General features: G+C 38.8%; 1 protein-coding gene across 1 annotated transcript in view; it reads right to left on the reverse strand.

The window, feature by feature from the left end:
- The window catches only part of SEMA6D (semaphorin 6D), a 214,756-nt gene that overhangs the window by 131,954 nt on the left and 59,759 nt on the right, over window positions 1-23,043 (reverse strand). The gene's annotated exons all lie outside the window — the stretch shown is intronic.

Genomic DNA, 23,043 nt, shown 5'->3' on the forward strand with positions numbered 1-23,043 from the left:
AAGGAGCTAACATCGAGCCCTAGATTAATACAGAGGGTCTCCACATCTCGCCTTTCCTCTTTTACTCAAGCTCCCACTGAAAATATTACCATTTTCACTAAACAACAACAAATTCCTCAGAGTGAGATTTTCAAAGACAAGTAGAGAACTGGGTGTCTAATTCCCTCAGGCAGTTTTGAAAAGTGCACGATAAATATACTATATAGCTCCTTATACATCAAACAATTTCCCAGTGCACTTCACATTAATCTTTAATCTAGACACTTTAATCTTCAAATCTTCATACAATAATCTTCAATGAAAGGTTCTTTCTGGGAGTTTACAGTATATTTAACACAATTTAAAAACTACTAGTGCATTGCCCTGGCTTTTAATACCCAGAAAATGTTTTATAAATTAGATCAACCACAACCTGGCCAAGGTTTCTGTATTTTTAATATCTTTGGAGGGAGATTACAACAAAAGGGTGCTGGAGGGAATGACTTAGCTGGTTTAGCACCCCCGAACCATAACTGCTGATCCCAGAGTTTACTAAGTGGTTTTCTTTTTCCAAGGTAAGGACTAGCATCTCTTCATATGTTACTGGGAAAACAGCATATGTTACAGTGTATACTACTCTGCTTTGGCAGCTCTCTGTGTGCACATCTGGACATGGACATAGTTTCCATATCTGTGTTTTTGCCAAAAAATATTAACGGTTAGAATAGTGTGCCAGGCCCGTTCTGCAGGGATATAGCCATGACTTCAGCCCCTCCTGGCCTTTACTGTTCCCTTCAGTGCTGTTTACCACAGCACCTCTGAGTTCTACTCATAGATCAGGACTTCCCAGTCTTAGCTCCAGCTAAATGCACAGTGGAAAACACTCCTAAGAATTTGTACAGTGGATTAAGGACAAAAGGCAATAGGTCAGCATGAAATAAAAGAAAAAAAGAGACAATAATAACCATTATGACAAGCCGTATTTTTAATAGACAACCGGGTACAGGTGTATTTTGAGGAGAGACTTCAAGAACCAGTTTCACAGAAGTGCCTGAAGTGTTCTGGAAAAAGCACGAAAGTGCTACATTGAAAAAAAAGAGTTGAGGAGGAAATTGAGACAGAATAGAGAAAGGACAAATGAGCTTCCTAAAAAAGAGAAGAGAGAGTCACATATGACCTGAGAAAAATTTTCACTAAGCATTATGGCCAAAAAAAAAAGAAACTAAGAAAACTACTTTTCTAATAGCATTATTTGAGTTGGGTAAAATGACGTTTGGCTTCCTTGTAATCTCCTATAACTGGAGACATGAGAAGGCAGATCCACCCAACAGCACACAGAAGAAAGGAAGTGCTATGGAACCCAAAAGAGGAGAGCATCGCAGTGTGATTATCAAAGCTAGAACAGTGGATTGGCTCACATGGCCAGAGGTGAAGTATCATTCTGATCAGAATGGAGAAAGTTCCCACAGACTGATTTGAGCAGTTCCCATTAACTACAAAGAGTGGGAATTAGATGGCAATGACTGTAGTGTGCTCCATGCATTCAGGGCCAAGAGCTTCTTAGAAGAACAGGTTGGGTAAACAGTGGGATATTTTGAATAAATGAAAGGTTAAGGCACGCTGGAAAATTTGCAAGTAGAGAGTGACAGATTGGAGGAAAAAAGGGGTAAGATGGGAAATGCATAAAGTGGATGATCAGAGGACAGCAGTTGGCAAACTTTATAACTTGTGATGAGCTACAGGACTTTCAGAAACTGCAGTCAGTGAGGGGAGCAGTTACGGAGATGAAGATCATGTTTGTCAGTTCTCATTGGGAAGAAAGTGTCAAGATCCTTCTCAGAAAAAGAAGCAGGCCTTGAGGAATGAGCCAAAGGTGGTAAAGTGGAGATTAGGTCTGTGGGTGAAGATTTCAATTACAGTAGCTAGGCATCTGAATTGACAAAAAAGAGTAACTGTGCCATGGAGGAAGTCAGCTTGGTCACAGGGTTTCTGCCAGAAACGCCTTGTTGCACAAAGCAAGAAGCAGAGAAAGTATCTACAAGAACAGTGGTCTTGACGGCTTTGAGAGATTCAGAGAGAAGGCAGGTGCTGAATTCAATCAATTCAAGAACATCACTTGCTTTTGTGCAAGGAGACCAAGGGAGGAGAGACAATAAAGAAGTCACTGGGCATTTTCCACCCTTGCTAGACCAAGTCATAAGTGGGTCTTTATTTAAACTCTCATGGTGTCTGTCACAGGTGAATAGAACTTGACAAGTGGATGAATTTAACATACCATGAAGTTCCAGCACTTCAAAAATGATTGCAAATCCTTAAAAGGTCTCTGAATACCTGGTTTATATTCAGACATGACACTTGAACTGGCTAAAAGATATAGGCATATTTGTTCCACTTTGCTTTTTATCTCAGAAAAATACTATGATTTGTCCTTTGAAGAAAAACATATGAAATATTTCATATTCATGGGATGTATTTCTGTGTGAGGACATGACCAGTTGATATTTTGGGTTCAAATTTCCTTTTTTTTTTTTTTTTTCATGCTCAAGTCTACTCTAGGGATAGAAAGCTGCATACCATCAATCCTATCACATTTCTGGTAATGCAGAAGGTTTTCAGCACATAGAGTTTTGAGCAGAGGCAGCAGCAAGCCCCTCAAAATGTTTTCAGACAAATGGCTGATACAATGTATGAGAAAGCTAAGGCTACACTTTATATAAGGCAAATTTATAGTCCTGGGAAGCAAGGAGAACTTGGGGATAAAATGGGCACTTATGATCTAGAAAGTTTAGTGAAAGTAAACTGTTGTAAGACACTAAGAAAGGATTTCTTTTTTTTTTTTTTTCTTTTTCAAGTGAAGGTATTTTCTTATTTTCATATGAAATTTTACATTGTTTTGGCAAAGTCAGGAGTTGAGACTAAAGGAGTGAGAATGGGAAAAAAAAATTAAAAATTTAAATGAAAAAAGCTTAAAGAAAGATATTCTCAAGTGACACCCAAATGTGCATTCAGAGGGGAACACTTAGCTGAGAGGACAGAATAGGTGATTCCCTAAAGATGAAATTTATATTGCAAATCACAAGGGTCTGTGATGGTACCCATGACTCCAGCTTGCTAAGTAGTGTCCTGCAGATGGTATCAAGCACAAGACCTTAGCAGGAGGAACATTAATCTCAAGCAAACATTGACAAGCACTTCCAGAAGCTTAGAGATAAGAAAGAATAACTATAAGTTGAATGGGTAATGCCCTAAAATTCACTATGAACCCACTGGGTAGTTTCAACCTTATTGTAGTCAACTTGTCTGAATGGATTACCATAAAATACTCAATAATTTACATATTGTTAGATTAGTCTGTGTATTTTCATGACACAACAGAAGAAATCCAGTAACACCAAATATAACAATTAAAAATGAGATTTCTCACCATTCTTGTATTCCTTCATGAATCCCTTTTTCACCTATTTCCATGTAAATGCACTGAGTTTAACAGAATTTTCCAAAATGAAAATAATAATTTTTATTTCTCTAGGTGTATTTGTGTACATCAAGAAACTGCATCTGTCCATCCACCTTGAATAAAAATTGATGTTCATGCTTCACTAAGAAGGAACATAGCTCAGTGTAGCAACATGTGCTTGCATATCTAAGAGTGGAATAAAACACTGGAAAACTACCACCAGTGTTACTTCCTTGGAATAACATATATCCAATATCAAATTGGTTACGTAATTCAGATATCACAAGGTTTCATGCAGCTTCATACAAAAGCTGCATTTTAATGTTTTATGAGGGAAGGAGAGGAGGTGTGAGGACATGTGAGTTCTGTTCAACACTAAACTACTCTTAATGCTGTGAAATACCGGGAAGCAAGGTTAATTGAAAACCTGAAGTAATATAAAAATAACTTCAGCCTTTACCAGAAATGCATATGGTGTATAAAGCTCCATTGAGCCAAGGTGGATAAGTGAACATTTTTAATGCACATTAGTTGAAGAAAGGAAGAAGTAGAAGCAGACAATAAGTATTACTAAACTGGAATATTCTGAAGGCCTAGAAGAGAGATAGAAAACCACTACCATGGAAACATTTTATAGACTACTTTTCCTTCCCACCCAGAGAGTACTAAGTCCCCTATTTCCCTTTAGACAACATTTTTACTGGCTATGGTTGTCATCGCTCAAGGGAAAAGGGGTGGCTTTCAGAGACAGACTTTAAGCAAGAACATCTGGGCTCCCCTGTAACATCAATGAGGTATAGGATTTCACACAGTAGCTCTTCTCTGCCTCATCACTCCTACACCCTGCAGGAGAGAAGCCCAGGACCAAGCAGAGGAATGTGCAGGTTTGCCTCTGTCCTCCAAGGATACCTCTCTCCTTTGGCATGCTATTATTAGGCTGGAGTTATTCACAGTCCCTGAGAAAGTATAAATATTCCCTGTAACATGATGTGTCTCATATCATTCTTAAAAGCCATATCTATCTCTCTATCTTTATAAAGAGATATATAAATAAATACATGCTTATTCATTGCCACATGAAATGATTCCAGCTTTTGGTTCATGTACTACAGGTGCATGTGGTAAATGCCCAAGTCCTCTGCTATGCTGCCTGTCAGCATCAAGCAGGTAATACCCCACACCAGGTACACCTGAACCTGTTTTAAGCTGTATTCTTTTCCATTCAAGCATTAGTAGTCTCTTCCACAATGTAAAGGTTCCTGGTTCTCAAAAATTTAGCCCTTTCTAAAATGATGCTGCTTGTTCAGGTTATTGCTACCTAGCCTCTACTCCAAAAGGATGCAAACTTCAGACCTTCTCACTACCAAATACATGGATTTAATGTGACTCGTGGGCCAATCAGGCAGAACCCTGGAAGAACACCAAAATATCAAGGTAGAGAAACCTCTTTAGAAAGCAAAATTCCTGAAAAAGTACTTTTTATCAACAAAGCACAAAAAACCCAATCATAATGACACATGACAGTTTAATGAATGGCTATTACTTGCTTATTTTGGAAGAGTGATATGCTATAATTTATCATTTAAAATAATAGCTAATTGAAAAGCTTGTCTTTTATCACATCTGATTCAAAGTATCTTTAACATTTCATAGCAATATTACACTTTCCTACATTTGAGACTAACTGACAATAACACCACCTCCTGTATTTCGAGACCCTGCCTTAAGCACAATAATATATAGAAGTTTTAATGCTCAGGAGGATTTATGTGACAAGCAGTGCTTGTATTTCATTAGCTGCACCCCAACCAACTTAATTGCACGTCTAGAACATACTCATTAAAATGCTATTGCATGTGTGACATAGTTTTGGAAACTCTGGCTTAAATTAACAGTAGTTTGTTGTACTTTCATTTTTCTTGCCACTGATTAACAAAGGACTATCAAACCCCTTTGATTTCATTGTTTAATAGCAGTATGTTTTGCTGTTAACAGGATCTGAAATATGTACTCAGGCAAGGATTCAGTACCTTTCAAAACCCATTTTGTGAGCTAGAAGACTTCTGAACTAAAGCCATTTCTTCCTCATTACAAGACAGTAAGCTCACATAGCTCGATGTTGATAATCAATTCAAATTATAACTCAGAAGCTGTTAGGTTAAGAGCTAGAGAAGAAACACCCACTACAAAGCAACACATTTAAACTTACTTTTATCTAGAGATTTGCTACAAAAGGATGTAGTAGCAGCTACGTGGTGTTGCAGATGTGTGTGCAGCTCATGTTTGAGGCAGTCTTTTACTTTTTTAAGACATTTGTGAGCCCAGAGCAACAAAGTCAATGGAGCAGGGTATTTGCTCCAACAAGAATACACCCACACCTCCATGTACCTTCTGCAGAAACTCAGTCCCATAGCCTCAGCACTGTAGTTCTCCACTACAGGCCCAATTTTTCCTCCAAATCTATCTTTCCAAACCTGGCTCTAGACATAAAGACTTGACTTTTTGGCACAGATTGGTGTGAATAAGTATTTAAGACATCACTTTCATTCTTAAAAAACCTCTACAGCTTAAATGTGAGACAGTATGTTAAGAAGCACTTATTTTTCATCTTAGATCTGTATATTTAGTTACTTCAAAGGCATATTTAGGTCCGTTTTAGAAGATTCCCTTTGAAAATGCATTTGAATGAACGTTACCCTTTTCTACAGAGGTTTGGGTAAACATTTTTGTTACAGCAATTTTATTTAGCATGGTAATGCAATCAATATCCCAGGAGGCTCATCTTTCACAAGATGCCTGCCTGCAGTTCTACCTGCAAAGTTATATTATGGCAGTCTTCACAGATAACAAAGTACTGAAACTGTAATGCGTAAAGCAGCACAATCATCTGTCAGAGGCTGGCTCAAAGACAACCAAAAAAGAAAAAAAAAAACCTCAACCAGAAATCCCCCCCAGTTTTCAACATAAATATTCATATTATGCCAGTGCTTCATTTCAGGAGCCAGTGGGCATAAGCTGTATTGTTCATTCACTTAAAACAAATAGTTAGGAGATTCCACAAGCAATTTCTATTTCCTGGACAAAGCGAAGAGCATTACTGTTCTTCAGAGGAAAGGTGAAACAGTAGTGATCAAGCTGTGAACTGAATAAATATAAAGTCTATGAAGTAATTTACTATTCCTACTGCAGCCAGCCAGCAACAAAGTCAATCTCTTTTGCTGAGGCAGTGATTAGTGAGTGCAGTTGACCTGTGATACCTACTGCTTTTAATCCAATGGTTTGCACATTATGTTACAGGCTGAACTATCAGAACAATATATTTATTCCCTCTGAAATCTTTCCCGTTTTTTAAAAGATCTCTAATTTTTTACAAAGCGTTTAAATAAACGGTTATGTTAATTAAAAAGCAACTGAAAATAATTACCAGCAAAATCATAATGTGGGTCACCTTTGCCTGTATTTAAGTACATATGGCACTGATAAAGAACCATGAGTCTAAGTAAGAGTCTTGCTAAAGTGGACTTGTAAACAGATTTTATGTGATTTTTTTTTCATAGCCTTGAAATAATTTGAATATTAGAGACCTATTCTTTTTAATAGCCAGGCATTTATTTCCATTTTGCAGCTATCACAGGAAGATCTCTTTATGCTCTTTTTACAGTTCAGCACTTCTACTTAAAGATAACTGACAGGATTTAGAGGAACTGGGAATCTATAGGCTTCACATTTACTATCACATCAGTTCAGTTCTGGGGGTGATTATCACCATTATCTGCTATACCTAGCAGTGTCCCATATGTGACAGGTGCCTTCTGAGCACTATTAAAGGCATCATCTCTTAAATTAAATGTCTAAGGAACAGATAAAAAAGCAACAGATAGATGCTGGAAAGGTAGGAGGAAAAATGCTATGATCAGGTAGCAGCGGATATTTCCCTCAGCAAGAAAGCTCTAACAGAAGTGATACTGTATGTTTACATGGATAATTTCAAGGTTCTTTTTCTCCACGTACAAATATGAAGGTATATATACATTGCCAAAAAAAATCACAACAGGTTTTGAGTAAGAATCAAGTGTCTTTAGTAATCACTTTATGAATTACACTGTTGGAGGGGTCTGGGATATCTCACAACAGTTTCCTCCCCATGGTACACCTTGGCTCTCCATCATTTCTGCAGATGGATGAAGGCAATGCAGTTCGGATAAGGACACAGAAAGCACTAGAAAAGGAACTGGTTGATTGTCCTCTTTCTGCCCTAGCCAAAGAAGTAGAGGGGTAATACAGATAACCTCAGGCTGCAACACCAGCCAGGTTACCTCAGTACGCACACTCAGCTCCTGTCTCATCACACTGTCCAAGACTGCTACATAACCTGGCAGTAGCACAGTTATGGCAGGTGACACCAGGCAGTCACAGGGGTAAACTGTCACCAGGATAAAATTCCACGACCTGATCAGAACTGAGAACCTTGAAACTAATACACAGATTTTTCTAAGACTCTGCAGACACTTATGTTTTGCTCTAAGCAAAACCACCTGCTACGTAAATTCAGTATGCAAACTACATCTCTGCTTCATTCTGTTCTTCCTAATTTAAACTTCTTCAGGAGAAGCTCATACTGAAAATAAGGGACCAAAACTTAAGTATACAAGGTCAACCTGTCATCCTAATCATCTCTGTATGAAGATGTTACACTGAAATCATTAATAATATTTTCAGGCTTCTAAATCTTTATTCACAGTAGGCAGCCAAATATAATTTTTAGTTCACCAGTTGCAAACACGTTTGTACATTGTTGTGGCTTCAAGAATGCTGAAAGCTATTTACTTATGTAAATCTTGAGATTTGCTACACAAAGAAACAGATGTATGTGACATTTTCAAGGCAGTGAAAATGAAGTGTCATATGTTGGCCTGTGAAACAAAGCTTGGGGAAAAAAAATAAAAAAAAGGTGTGCCATATTTCACCTAGCCCTCATCACTGAAGGGTTGGAGGACAAACTGCAACGGGAAATCTTAACAGCTGCTGCAAATCCCAAAGTGAGAGCAGCAGTATGGTTTTGGACATACCTCACAACTATATTTGTCATCCTAGGACTTTCTGCACAGGGGCAGTCTCATACTCACACAGGGGGAACTTTGTGGAATGGAAACATTCTGCACAGTTCCACTGTTTCCTGATTTCTGATGCCAAGAATTGCTCTTCCTCTGTAGGAGGATGCTCATTTGTTATATTTAGTAAGGGCCCAAATAAATTACTTTGATTAGTTATATGTTTTAAACAAACAAATGAAAAATAACATACATAATTTTTCTCACCAGTTTTCAGACATTACTTCTCAAGAATTTTGGAATTCTTGATTTAAAAATCCTATTTGTAACAGAAATTACTTCATAAATTACTGATAGAATTAATAAAGATACATCCCTGTCTAACTTCATATTTTTACATGCTTTTTGATCCTGCTTTACAAACCAGGGTCACCGTTCTGCAGCAATAGTTGTTTGGGCAGCAGGACTAATTGACCGATATAATTCCTTAAAATGTTCTGTGACAAATACTACTGTGACAGCTAAAGGTACTAAAATTTACCTAAAACGAAGGGGAAAGAACAAAGTGACTGTCATAATGTAGAAAACAGGTTTAAAAAATGAAAACAACTTTACTAACCAATTGCAATCTGGAGGTAGACAAACCTTGAAAGATCTGCAGACTAGATATGTTACAGGTGTTCTAATTAGGTATTTCATCTGGGACTCCATCAGCTGTTTCCCTGCTGAAGAACAGTATTTCACTGTCCTATGAAATCACAACGAATGACTAAGGAGCTGTGGGAAGCCAAAAGGTTTGCAAAAGCCTTGGTGTCATGCATAGTGTAACAGCCAGAACTTTCAGTACATGGCTGATTCTGTGAATTTCTGAGACCTGAGTTTCTGAGACATTTATCAGGACTTTGGTGGCTACACCCAAATTTGGTCACCCAAATTTCACAAATTTGAAAAACCTCATTTATCTGTCAGTTCGATCATAAAATGCTAAACTTTACAAGTGTAATTCTCTTGCTGCCTGTGGCTCTATATCTGCAAATACGTAGCTTCTTCTTAGTTTGAGAGAATCAAGAAATCCAGATCTTTGACTCATTACTCCTTGCGTTTGGGAAAGCAGGAGATATTGTCTCTGCTGGGTTAATGCTCAGTGCTGAATGTTTTTGAAAATACTTTGCTTTGATATCACAAAACATAAATACATTTTCAAACTATTATTGAATTAAGAGCTTTGGTGTGGGGAATATCTGCCTTAAGTAGCACTTAAGGATACACCTTTTGTCTTCCCCTAAGAAAAGTCAAGTTTGGCTACATGAAAAACCTTTCAAAGATCTTATTTGTATAAGACCATTGGAAAGAAAATTAGATTCTGAAAACTAAATAACAATTAATTAATTATTCTGAAGACATACCCATAGCATGTCTTGAAAGGTCTTCGTGGGGACACTCTCTAAGGGGCCAGTGCAAAACCGTGTGTCAGATCCATAGCTATGGTGGTGCTGACAGCCGGTGCCAGGAGAAGCAGCAGGATTTTAATGTGCCTCAGACAAGGAGAGGAAGAGTAGCAGATTAAGGCAACCTTTGTTCAGTATTTATTACCTTTTCAGTGATTAATTTTGTAACCTTGATGCTCTTTTGCTGTCCAAAAATATTTTTAAAAGAACAGAACTGAACAAGTATCATGAAACATCCACTATGAGAATGAGTATTCTTGCTTTAAGTAGTAAGTTCCCAGTGGAAAACCATTTATGCTTAGTCAACATAAACGATAATAAGTTCTGATAAGGCTATACTGTAGGAGTCTCAGGGCACTGCTATTAAAAAAAAAAACACATATATTTTGAGAATTAGATTTATTTTCCCTTAAAGATTTGGAATAATTCCATTGTTAATAAACCCTAACTCATCAAGAATTGCAAAGGAGAACCAGAGAAATGTTTTGAGGACTGGAGAGAAGGTCTTAGGCCTCCAATATTCCAAGAGCTGTATCTGTTGAGTTTATGCAAAAGAAGATTGGGGACCATAACTGTGAAAATATTTGTTACAAGGAGGTTTTTTAATACCGAAAAGAAATGGATAATAAGAAATAGTTGCTAGAAGCTGAAGTACAGCAAATTAAAGCTACAAATACAGCTCCTTCTTCTTAAATTAACCATTAGAAACTGTAAGGAGGAACGGTGCATTCACCAGCAAATTGGATTGGGTTTGGTTTAGGAACTTGTTTCAGTTAAAGAAACCCATTAAGACTCATGTTGCTGTAACTGAGTGGAATGCTGTGATTTATGAGATACAAGGAGATCAGATCTGGTTATCTGGATGGAATGAAACCTTCTGCCTCTAAAGAAACTGGTACAAGCTGTAGGCTGTGGATGCCACAGCTCTTAAGATTTGGCCTTCCCTACATGACAAGTGCACGTGAGCCTCTTAATGCTGGAAGTGGTATTGCTTGGTACATTTTCCTCATACATTTAATAAAAATATCTGTGCAGGAAATGCTTCCCAAAGGGCATATGAAGAACTTGTTTCATTGGGCATCAGCTCTTACTCAGGCTTTGACCATTTATATATATGATTCCATTATCCTTTCTTGTTAAGTAGTACTAGAAGCTTCTTTTTGCTACTGCAAATAATACATGGCAGATGGGACATCCCTATCAGGTCCTTTTGGGAGGAGATCAGCTCTTTCCTGATTAGTTTAAGTATCCTTTGAGGGACATTAGTAATCTAATTCAACCATTTTAGAATTAGGGAATGGGAAAAGCCTAGCATTACCAAAATAAAAGGTGTTTCTAAAATCTACTAAAACCATCTCTCTTACTACTCCACTTCCTTTTTGAAAATTAACATTATTTTAAAAGAGTAACATATTCAAATGTAGGTGATAATATTTCATGCCCAGTGACATTAATTTCATTAAAATATGTAGTGACATACTTAATAAATCAACTTTTTTATATTATTCTAAGTTCTATGCTGAAAATTTTAATCAAGTTCATCTATCAAGAAAACAAATTAAGAAATATCAGATGCTTGCATGAATGGTAAAGTTAAGTATTTCTACAGGTTTTTTCTCTAATCCCTAATTTTTTTTCCATGCAAATCAACAGAAAGCACAAGCAGACTAGGCATCCCCCCCTTGCATGAATCAAAATTAATATTTAATATCTGCAACCCAGAAGCTCTAATACTGATGTGAAATTGGGGCCTAATTGAGGATGATCTGCTGATCTAACTAGCTGTCCTACCCCTAGGGAGTTGTTAGAAGCCTGTAAGTGACAACATTGTAATAATCTTCAAACTATTTATTAATTAGCTATGAGAGTATGTTATTGAGTCATCAGGAAGTTGTATCTCATGCAAATAGCAACACTGTTAACTATTTTTTAATGTAATGGCTGTGCCCATAGATTGCTGTTTGCACCCCTCTAACTACGCTGCTTCCCTAGCAAAACAGTGAGGTCTGAAAAAATCTGAGAGGTTTGGCGTCATCTGTGAAGTTGTTGTTCCTCCAGGGTTAAGTTCAGCTCTGTGAAGAAAGGTATCAAATTCCACTTGAGTCTTGCACAAGGGTGAATTTCATCTTTGTGACTCAAGTCACCTCTCAGCTTCTGCAACGGGGTATTGCACTCAAGAGTGACCAGTGCACTCAGTTGGACCAAGAGGGGAGAGGGCTGGAGGAAACCATTAGTACATCTCACAAGCCTCCCTCAGTACCAATTCACAGAGGTATGTTGTTAGCACACATAAATGTGGCTCCTCAGATGCAAGAGCTTTTGGTTTTATCTCTGTGAGTCCTTGACTCCATTTCACACACATCAGACAAAAGTGAGCTCTGTTGTTAAATGCTGGTCTGACAGTGCCGTTCCCGTACTCTCTGTGCTTTGACCTCTTACAGAGCAGATGGAGATCCAAACACAGCAATTCCTTCACGGACTGCAACCACTGTGACAGACCCCTTGCCCTGTGCACACCACAACTGCTCCAGCCCAGTGGCAGTTCCCTCCATGGCCCCTCATCCCAGAGCTGCTCAGCAGCACAAGGGTTTCCCAGTTGCACTCATTTTCCTCTCGTGTTATTTTGAATGAAGCTGTAAAACCCAAACACTCTTTGTGAGCAGAAACCACGGTTTGATGCACCATCAGAACATTTTAGAGTTCTCCATCAAGACAGCTGTGGTGGGTGACGCTGCCTTGGCTGCCATTCACCCACACACCGCTCCCTCACTCCACTCCTGAACAGGGCAGTGGGGAAATGGGATGGAAAAGCTCACGGTATGAGATAAAGCCAGGGAGATCACTTACCAATTGCCATCAAAGGCAGAACAGACTCATCGTGGAGAAAATTAAGTTATCGCTAATTAGAGTTTTATGGTGAGAAGCAAAGAGCAAACACCTTTCTCACACCTGTTTTTCTCTGTCTGGGTGCTGTCAGGGCCATTCCTCACACTTCTTCACCTCACACCCACCACCTGTGGGGCTCTGCTTGCTCTCAAACAGGTTCTGTGGAGGCTCCACCTGCTTCTCCAAGGAGCTGTGTCCCATGGTGGGGACCGTCTGGGACAGCCCTGCCCTCCCATCATGGGGGTCTCTGCAACCCCAGCCTCAGCCCCTCATCACCTGCACCCAATACAGCTGCAATTTCTGCAGTGACCCAAACCATAGGAAACTTGTGCCTCAGGTCACACAGATACTCATTGTTATACAAGAACCTCCACCCCAGATAGTCCCACTCTTTTCCCTGCTTGAAGAAAAGCTTTTCTGTGACAAGATGCTCCTTATCACTCTGTTATTCACATACACATGCAGGAGTCTCATCCTGGAACCCGGAGACATTTGGCCAGCCAAACCCCAAGGTTTCTCTTGGCTGCTTTTCTTTCCCCTAAGAGCACAACAGGTGAAATATATGACCAGTTTCTCTGCCGACCTATTCCTATTTTCAGCTGCAGAATTTTATGTGCCAAAGACCTCAAACTACATGCATGCAGTCAATCCCTCTTACAGAAACTTAAGCTTATTACACATCAACTCTGCCAAAAGTCTGGAGTAGGTATCCACACACATATTGTCCTGCTGTTAATTTGAAAGGTATAAAGCTTGATTTGAACAGTATAAAGTGACAGGAGCACCCCTCCATCAAACCCAGCAACAGCTATAGAGGCTTCACCATCTCCTAAGCTTTCGCAGGTCAGGGAGCCTCACTGTGCATGAGGCAGAGGTGAAAAAGCTTCTGGTGAGCAACACTGCTGCCTCTTGTCCTACATACTGTGGTTCTGCCAGCAAATACAGAAACTGCACTCATTTAAAGAAGAAAAAAGAGTTATATTCTAGCACTCTCTTAAATTTTTTTCCCTTTTTTTCTCAGTGATAGCTGTCAAAAACAGTTTACTTGTAAGTGCAGCGAGGAACTTGCTGCACTTGGTGCATGTGGATGTCCTCAGGACAGCTGTGACAGTCATGAGACAGGGAGGGTGTGCAAGTCCGTGGAAGCACCATCAGTTCCTGGGTCATTGTATGAATCTGCTAGTCCAAGATTTGTAACCCTGGCATCAGAAGCAAGACTTAGGCAGAAGAGCTAAGTCTTGAAAGCCTGAACTCAGATTTTTGAGGAGAGACCATGTCTACCAGTGCTGTGATTTCTCATTTCTGCAGGCTAACGTGGAGTACGACTGGAGTGATGAATTAACTCTGTAAGGCTACATTCTATCCCAAGAATTCGTGCCAGCAGTGGTTACTGCTTCGGAGCAGCAGCTACAGTGACAGTTCCCAGCACTGCAGCGAGCACCAGCACCCAGGAATGATTTGGGATGAAAACACGGCAGTACAATCAGAGCGTGAGGAAAGGAATCATGCCCTCAAAGAGGAATACTTCAGAAGTTTCCATCTTTGCAAATCATCTGTTCTTTACCTCCTCTAATGGAGATTTCTCAGCTATATTGATGCACGGTAGAGCAGAGCAGATGCAGACTTTTCCTAAGATAATAAACCTGTGCTTACACCTTTGACTCCTGAGAAACCAGTGGAAGAGTTGCAGTATTTTGTCACAGATGCCTCCTGCCAGCAGATAAACATGCTACTCAGGAATACATGTTTCTCCCAAGAACCAGAGGTACGTAGAGCATCTGCTTTGAATTTGTGCAGATGTTTTGAAAGGACAACGCTTGTGGCCTTGATAATACTATCAAAGATCTAATGAGATTTACAAAGAAAAAAGGAATGGATTATATTAATCACATGAAATTAATGGTGACTAAGAGAGAGAAGTTCCATGGGAGAACAGTGGAGATTTTGGAGTCCTGACACGGGCAGTAAAAAGCCCGGACAAGGAGAGAGGTGAGAGCTGCCAATACACAGGAGGCATGCTTGGTCTTCCACATTTCCTGTATGATTCCCCTCAGGGATACTGCTGGGAAGTATTCAAGAGTAAAAAACCACACAACATACATAGTAATAGAGGTGCAGGAATATAAGAACTGCTTGAAGTAGCAACACGGTGCTAAACTGATGTCTCATAAGTCTTCATTTTCTATGTTGGCTAATACATTAGGTTTATAATAAACATCCAAATCCTATGCAGTCTCTGGCAATGAATACATTGACCTTTATGATGCATAGTTTAATGTTTTTTCTAATAATATTTACTGGCTAATTTGCCAATCTCTCAGTCATCAGTGCAAATTAACAGAACTGTTGTGCAGGCATTAGGATTTAAAATAAAACTCAGAAAAATTAATCACCTACTCTGCACTAGCGGAAAAATCAGTTTTCTAGAAATGTTGACTACAAAAAGTTTCGAGTATTTCCTCTTCCTACAAACTCCAAAACCAATCTTGTCTTTTATCACAGAATATAAAGTATAATCAGAAAATAATTATATTCTAGCTGAGTTGTAAATTAAATCAGAATTGCTAAACACGAATTGCTATCTCAGATTGTATCATTACAGTACTAAAAAAAATTAAGATGCACAGGCCCCCTTCTGAGCTGAGTATTGTCATGCAGGACCCTACGTGTTCTGCCGCTAACAAATGAAACACTGACATTTTGTAGGAAGCAACAACTTCATCACCTTTTCAATAAAAGCCTCCACATGTAATACTTTTTTCAAAAGTGGATTTGCATTAACCTCTGAATCATTCACAAACTTCTAATATTTTCTGTACCATCATCCCATCTCCTCCTCCTTCCCACCCTCAAAAAACCCCACCAACCAACTGCAAAGCCATTGGCTATTTCTGGAGCCAATATTTCAATAATTTTGTGATGGTATCAAAATTGCAATTTGCTTTTCCATCTTCCAGGGCCAGCACTGTTATTGGTACTGTTTTGGTATACCTGCTTCTCAGTTGTTTATTTCTTTATGTGATTCCCTAATTCTTATGTTTATTAAGCAGCCTTTAGACCTTCTCATGCTAAGAGTGCAATACTCCAGAGGGCATTCCTCAGTACCCCATTTGCTCAGTGTAAACCCTTTTCTTCCCAAACATAAGCTCCCAAGGAGAAGAAAAAACCCCAAACCAAACAAAACCCTCCTGTGCTACCCATCCCAGACTTGCACAGACTCTCTGCCTATAATTTACTTCTGTTTTGTGGATTATACATAAAACCACTGAGCTCAATGGGGTGGGGAGAACCTTCTTTACCACTTTGCCAGAAAAACTTGAATTCAGTCAGAGATTCCTTTTTATCTCCAAAGGTTTTTGTACAAATGCCTCAAAAATTCCATTTTGGGTTAAAAAACCCCCTACATATTGATTTGTCAGAAATTATCATCACTTCGAATCATTTAATGTACTTGAAATGAAAAATTAGTTTTATTTGCACAGTTCAGTCCTTCCCTGTGATCTGCTGTAGAAACTACCGGAATACTGGAGAGAGAGAGAGACAGACAGCATATCTAAATAGAAAAGCCATGAGTGTTTATACACAGTGGTAAACAAGAGTTACTTGGAACACAGCTGTATTTCTGTGGTTTCCTCATTTTCTCATTGCTGGGTGCACAGCACAACAGTGTTAGATGATACGAGCTGCTGACAGCAGTAAAAAGCCCGATTACTAGTGCTCTAGATATGTCAGTACTTACCATCTGAAAAGATGGGCAGAACTACTTCTCTGAATAAAACAAGGCACAGGAAAAGGAGACTATTGCAAATCTGGCTCTGTACCGTCTAAGGAATGAAGTAGGACGTGGCATAAGCAGAACAGCAGTAGAGAACGTCACATACTGAGCATAACCAGCCAGTGCAGGAGTAGCAGCTTGAACCAGTCTTTCCATAGAGTTTAGCCAAAAGAAAAAAAAAAAAAACCAACTCAACAAAAACACAATGATCAACAGTGCAAGCTGATCTCTACATTAAAGCTAAACTGGACTCCAGCATATAAGAGGGGAGGGAAGAAGCATGATCAGAGATTAGCAGGGTGCAAGAGGGAAGGCAGAGCAATGTAAAAAATTCATGGTTAGGATAACCACAGGAAATGATGTGTTGCTGGCAGATGTTTGTTTTGAAGTTTTCCACGACTCTGACTATGCATGAGCAGCAGTGCTCTCAGCATGCTGAGAGCTGCAGTCAGAGGAGAGCAGGAGCAACCCCGGGGGACGGCCACTAAGGCTTCTGAAGAACACCTCAGAAAGCCAGCTGCGTATTGTCCTTGCAGTGCCAGCTTGGCATGGCATTGCCCCTTGGCTGCCATCCCCAACCCTCTGTGCCAGCCTCACCCCCTGCCTCCCTTCAACAGAAGAGGCATAACGAGGCTTTCAGCCTGATGGTTGAGCTCTTGGCTTTGGCCTGCTGTCTTATAGGGACCAAAGCAGATTTTCCACTTCCTCCCCACCTCTAAGATTAATAAAATTGAACATTTTAAGCCAGAGGCTTTTATAAGACCACTTGTATACCGCAGGTCATTAGTTGTTCCAGTATCAGCTCAATTTATTGTGTGACCTTCCAAAAAGGTACCTAGTCCTGACTGAAGTCTACTGAGAAGTGGAAAACCTCTGCACTCCCTTAGGTTTGTTCAAGGTTAATCAGCACCACTGATCACCTTCTGTTTGATTTCTCATTTGAATTTATTATGTTTCAGTTTCCACCTGATGATTCTTGTTATGATTTTACCTCCTGAATGAAATAACTATAGAGAATAAAGTTTTCTTGTGGAGAGGAAACACTATAACAACCTCATCTTTCTTTTCAGCATCTTCCTTGATTTGTCAGCATCACTTATAAAATTGGGCTTCTGAACTAGAGTATTCAAGTAGCAGATCCACAGACATTGTATAAATTGTTTAGACCTAAATTATGGTTAATATTGTCTTACTCAGGGAGTTCAAACTATTTGCTTTCTTCATGTAATCAGAGTATATTGTCCTGCATCCCTCCCAGGACAGAAAATAAATACTAAATGTATATTGCAGTCTTAATACTTTGTTGGTGATCTTGCCAGTCCTGTTGACTACAGCAAGGATGCGATCTTCCTAATTTACCCATTTTTGTAGCTGTATCAGCTATACCTTTCCTCCAGGTAGCTCTACTTTTCCATTACTACTTTCTGTTTCATGCCTTCTTCATATGGATTACTGTAATTTTTTCCATTCTTACAAGGTTTGTTATTAATTTCTTATCAGTTCCAGTTGTGAGTTCAGACCCGAGTCAGAGCAGCCTTTAAGCCAAATCTTTGCTCAGTCTTGAAAGAACACTTGGGGTTTTTGGACACTAAAAGCATTCTTCCTAAGCAAGAACAGGTTTAAACTTCTGGGTTTGTCCTGTGTCATCCCATCCTCCCCTCTAAAATTTCACCATATCAAATTCTTAGCAAACAGCCTTTTGAAAAGAGGTTTTTCTATTACCAAGGCTACCTCCTTAGTGATGTGATATCAGAAGCTGCCAAGTTTTGTGATTAATATTTCTAATATAAAATAGCAGTTTGACATTTTGGATACACAGCAATATGTCTCAATTAAAGGATCAAAAAAATAGAGGGAATCACATTACAGGAATGGGCATATCAGCTTCTGGAATTCTCCTTCAATATTTTTTTGCTGAATAGCACATACAAACGGTAAAGTTTAAAACTTACCTTCCTGTGTATAAGTGTACAAAGATCTGTATCTGACATTGTCATATAAAACCACAAGTGCATTGTCCATGGAGATTCCGAAAAATCTGACTGTATTTCATACATACAAGTACACTCATCCATGTACACATACTCCTATACAAATGGGCTTTAAGGCTGAAAGGCTTTCAGACTTGTGATACAAATACAGTAAAGTATAAAGTTCTTTGCACACATTATAGCAGTATGTTCTGAGTATTACTTCATGTCTAAATTTTAAAACCATTGCATTTGTTCGAACTTTAAATGTCAGTGGCCAATATTATATTGAATTTAGCTTTTGTGTTTCAGATTGAACACATGCTATGTTCTAATTCAGTGTTTTGAAATAAATCATTTACTTTCTAACTTTTCTTCCTTCTATCATCAGAGTAATTTAACACATGTCGTTTCCTGCAATGCTATCCAATTCACACATCAGCAGGTGGTATACAATTTTTCCTTATTTTCCCCCTCTCTTTACTGTATAACATTTTGTATGTTTAGATAGGACCCATCTTATTTAAAGAGCAGCAGCAGAGTGGCACTGTAAAACAATGACAGTTTCTACAACATATATCTCATAGTTTTTAATTACTCTTGTCAGTGTACCATTCAGTAACTGTTTTACTTAGAGATTATGACTTTAAACTAGTGATAGATTTAGCATATGTCCCATATTAATACATTCAAAGAGCAATTACCAATATCAATCAGCTACAGCTATATGGACAAATTCACGTGCATCTGCCTAATTAAACAAAAATAAAAAACCCCATCACTTTCATGATCCTCTCTGCTAGACACAAGTATGCACTTCTGCACATTCTCCTAATGTCTTTTTGATAGACCTTTTATAGCTCTTCCTGGCTACTTTGCCTGCTGAAAATCATCACTTTTGTCAATATAGTCAGGATTTTTCTCTGATTACTTTTTCCCATTTCTTCTGAACTAATCTTCTTTACATTTTTAACCAACAGGACAAACAGTGGAAAAAAAATTCATGTAGACACAATGATGGAAGGTTTCTGAGTTAACCCAACAATTAAAGAAAAAGAAAGACTCACAAAGCACAAAGGTCAGCAGATGGACCACTTTTTCCAACCCCCACCCAAATGCTGAAAAACAGAAAGGGCCCTAAAAGAAGTCAAGTAAAGCAGAGCAATATTGTCAACCATCACTGGAATTGGAAGGAAACCTGTGGTGAGTCAATCTCGTATTTCTGTTTTCTTTAAACACATAAGTTTATCGCCCTCTAGTAAACTACACATAAAGCAGAATAATAGCTTTACACAGCTTAAATGAGGAGTTTGGTTTTTCAGACAAACATTTTTGTTTCCTAAAGTAGCAATTATAGGAGACACTAGGAGTTGGCTAGAAAGCTCAGTACAATCTATAAACACTTATTCATAGAACCACTGGGTGGACATTGTATTGGAGCCAACTCTTATGTTCAACATTTCCGCTGTGAAACAAGGTTGACATTTGTGTCTGTCTCCCTTTTTTTTTTTTTTTTAAAAAGGACAAATCAATTTGTAACAGAGAGACAGCAGTTTGCAACCAACTGTGCTCAAAATCAAAATGAATTAATGATATTGAAATAAAGGTAACAGTGCAGTAAAGGGCAACAAATTGGAAATAAAGAGTAATATAAAATGGAAATATGAATTAGAAGGGCAAACAAAAAGAACATGGATTAGCCAACAAAGCTTCTCTACTTTTCCTAATTCCCTCCTCCTAATTCTTTGTGTTGTAGCAAATTGATCAGCTGTTTAACACATGGTCACCTCTTTTAAAAAAGATCACTATCTTTTGTGTTTGGCTTGAAGCTAATGTTATCTAGTCTTTTAGAAAATGATACTGGATATCCCTTTCAAACAACGTCACTTCTTTATCTCTGCTGCACTTTGTTGTTATCCTGCTCAGATGCATCTCACATTTCTCTTGGGCAGACATTATCTAGGGATCTGGCATCGTTTCTGAAACAACAGGATTACTGCATCTCTGACCTCCTCACAATGAAAAGAAGTTTGCCTGCAACCTAAACATGTTCAGCTGAGGGCTTTATCAGCTCACATTTCTACATTCACAACTTACAGTCATGTTTGTGAACTAAATAAGAATATCCATGATAAGTATTAGCAAAATTAGTAACAATAAATATCTGTTACAAGAAGAGACATCAGCTGAGTTTCAAGGTGGATACTCACTGATCCCTTCTCAACACAGAACTGCCCCAGCTGGGCTGACCAACCACAGCAGAAGGCTACAAAGCTCAGAGCTGTTCACATGCCATCAGCCTTCCCATGTCCCACAGGCAGTCAGCAGGCCTGACAGTCTGCACCTCAAGGAGTACAAGCGGGCTCAGAGCAACCAATGCAGCCTGCAGCGTGTTCCAGTTGTGCTGGGATTGTCCTGGCAGGGATCAGTTCAGAGAAATGAAAACACATCTCTGGGAATGGCCCAACTGCACATGGGGCAGAATGGGACCTCTCAAGCCAGCCTTGCCAGTCTCCCGTGACAGCCTAGGTGTCATTCATACAACTGGATGTGCAGATGGGCTCCTTCCATTATTTTCTTTAGGCTAATGCTCAGAGCAATCATGCTGGATGGAGAGAGCCCATCTGAAAGTCCCTTCTTTCCTGGCTTGGGACAGGATCTGAAAACAAGCTGAAACCTCATGTTAGGATAATGCAGAGGAATGAAGCTTTTATTCCCTTCCAGCTGTTCTCTGAAAGGCACTTGTCTTTGAACAAAACACTTAAACAGTCACAGAATCAGATGCTGAAGACCAGATGTTACGAGAAATTACTGTCTTTACTTCTAAGCTACCAGGCCATCCATCATAAAAGACGGCACCACTGTCTCCTTCCCTAAATGATGCCTATAGCCTGATCCTACTCTTTCAGAGATGTCCCAAGTTAACCAAAATGTTTAGATTGCAATCAGTATTCAGAAATTGTTGTTATTGAGTAACTCCCTGCAGAGCCAAAGCCTCAAGAAACAGACAGACACAAATACCACAGAACGCTTCTAAAATTAGCAGGTCTAAGTTGGTTAGAAACAGAGAGATCACCAAAATTCTTTCTCAGTGGCATCTTAATTCCTCTTAAAATTTTTCAGACAGATCCATGTTAGATGAAGATTCTGTAACTGCAAAGGGGTTGCAGGAAAGATCGAATAATCTTATTTTTCATTTTTTAGGTACTTCCAAAATATCTGTTAATGATACTTCAACCAAACTAGAAACAGCAACCTGCATAATTATGGATGGCCACAGATATAATAGCACAGTGCCTCTACAGAAGACAAAAGAAGAGGTTAAAGTAAATCATAAACTGATTCTGACATGACTGGTGGAAGACACGTATACCATGATGTGATAGTTCTTGCGGCCAGGCTTGAAATGTTGCATAGTTATGACTCCTAGAAGTTTTGTTGAAGGCATTAGAAAGAACAATGCAAGAGACTGAGATATTAACTTCATATACAAACAGGTCTTTCCACAACATTCAGCAAACTTGTGGTATCTGTACACGTATTCAACTTCACAGCAAGTTCTTTCCAGCATTTTGCATACTCCTGAACTGTGCAATTTCTTTGATGTAAAATGTGTCATTTCTAAGTTTAAAAACCATGGCACAGAGTGGATGCTCTGGAAATTTTACAGCATCCCATGTCAGGCTGAACTTACTCAATTGCCAAGGCAAAAAGCCCTTTTAAATACAAGATCAGCACTCAGCCCTTGAGCAGTAATGTCTGTTCTCCTTAGAATTTATTTGCAAATAACAGCAGAGGATAAAAATAAATAATTTGAACACAATTATATGATGCTAAAGTCTTTCTTGACAAATACTTAAAACAGAAATGGTGAAGCTGTTAATGATAATTTAGATGGTTGTCTGGAAGAAGCTTCTTTGGAGTCTGTGCTTTTATTACCTGCTTAGTCATACACATTTTCCCCTATTAATATTACTTCTGTGAGGGAGTAAAATAGTTCTTTGGGATATTCACTTAACTAGATTAATACAGAAACTGGAAAAAATGAATACAGGAACACAAGTTGGGCATTAAGAGACTCCTTGGTTATTTTACTAAGCAGTTCCAATTTATAGTCTCTAAATTATGTGACAGATACTTTCCTGGAAAATGTTCCTTCATCTCCAGTGTGCTTCAGCATGGTGGTGAGAATTTGTCCTGGGACCATGTCAGCACAGTACTGAGCACTTTTTTAGTATATGCTCATCACTGGAATCTTTCCTCTCTGTAGCAACATGAAACAGTGGCTGTGTTCTAGAAAGCTATATATTCTACAAAATGGGAGCTTCAGAACTGGTCATTTTGGGTGGATTACCTGGCTTTTGAGTAGTTTTTTAAGGTAAGTCCATGTGCCCTTTTCCTCTTTGTTCCAAGTTACATGTTTCCACATGTTTCTCTTGGAGCTGTCATGAAATCCAAAGGATGAAACTTCTACTTC

This window comes from Empidonax traillii, unplaced genomic scaffold (assembly GCF_003031625.1).
Source record: "Empidonax traillii isolate 1590-97213 ecotype Southwest subspecies unplaced genomic scaffold, ASM303162v1 scaffold248:size1534464, whole genome shotgun sequence".
Classification (NCBI taxonomy): domain Eukaryota; kingdom Metazoa; phylum Chordata; class Aves; order Passeriformes; family Tyrannidae; genus Empidonax; species Empidonax traillii.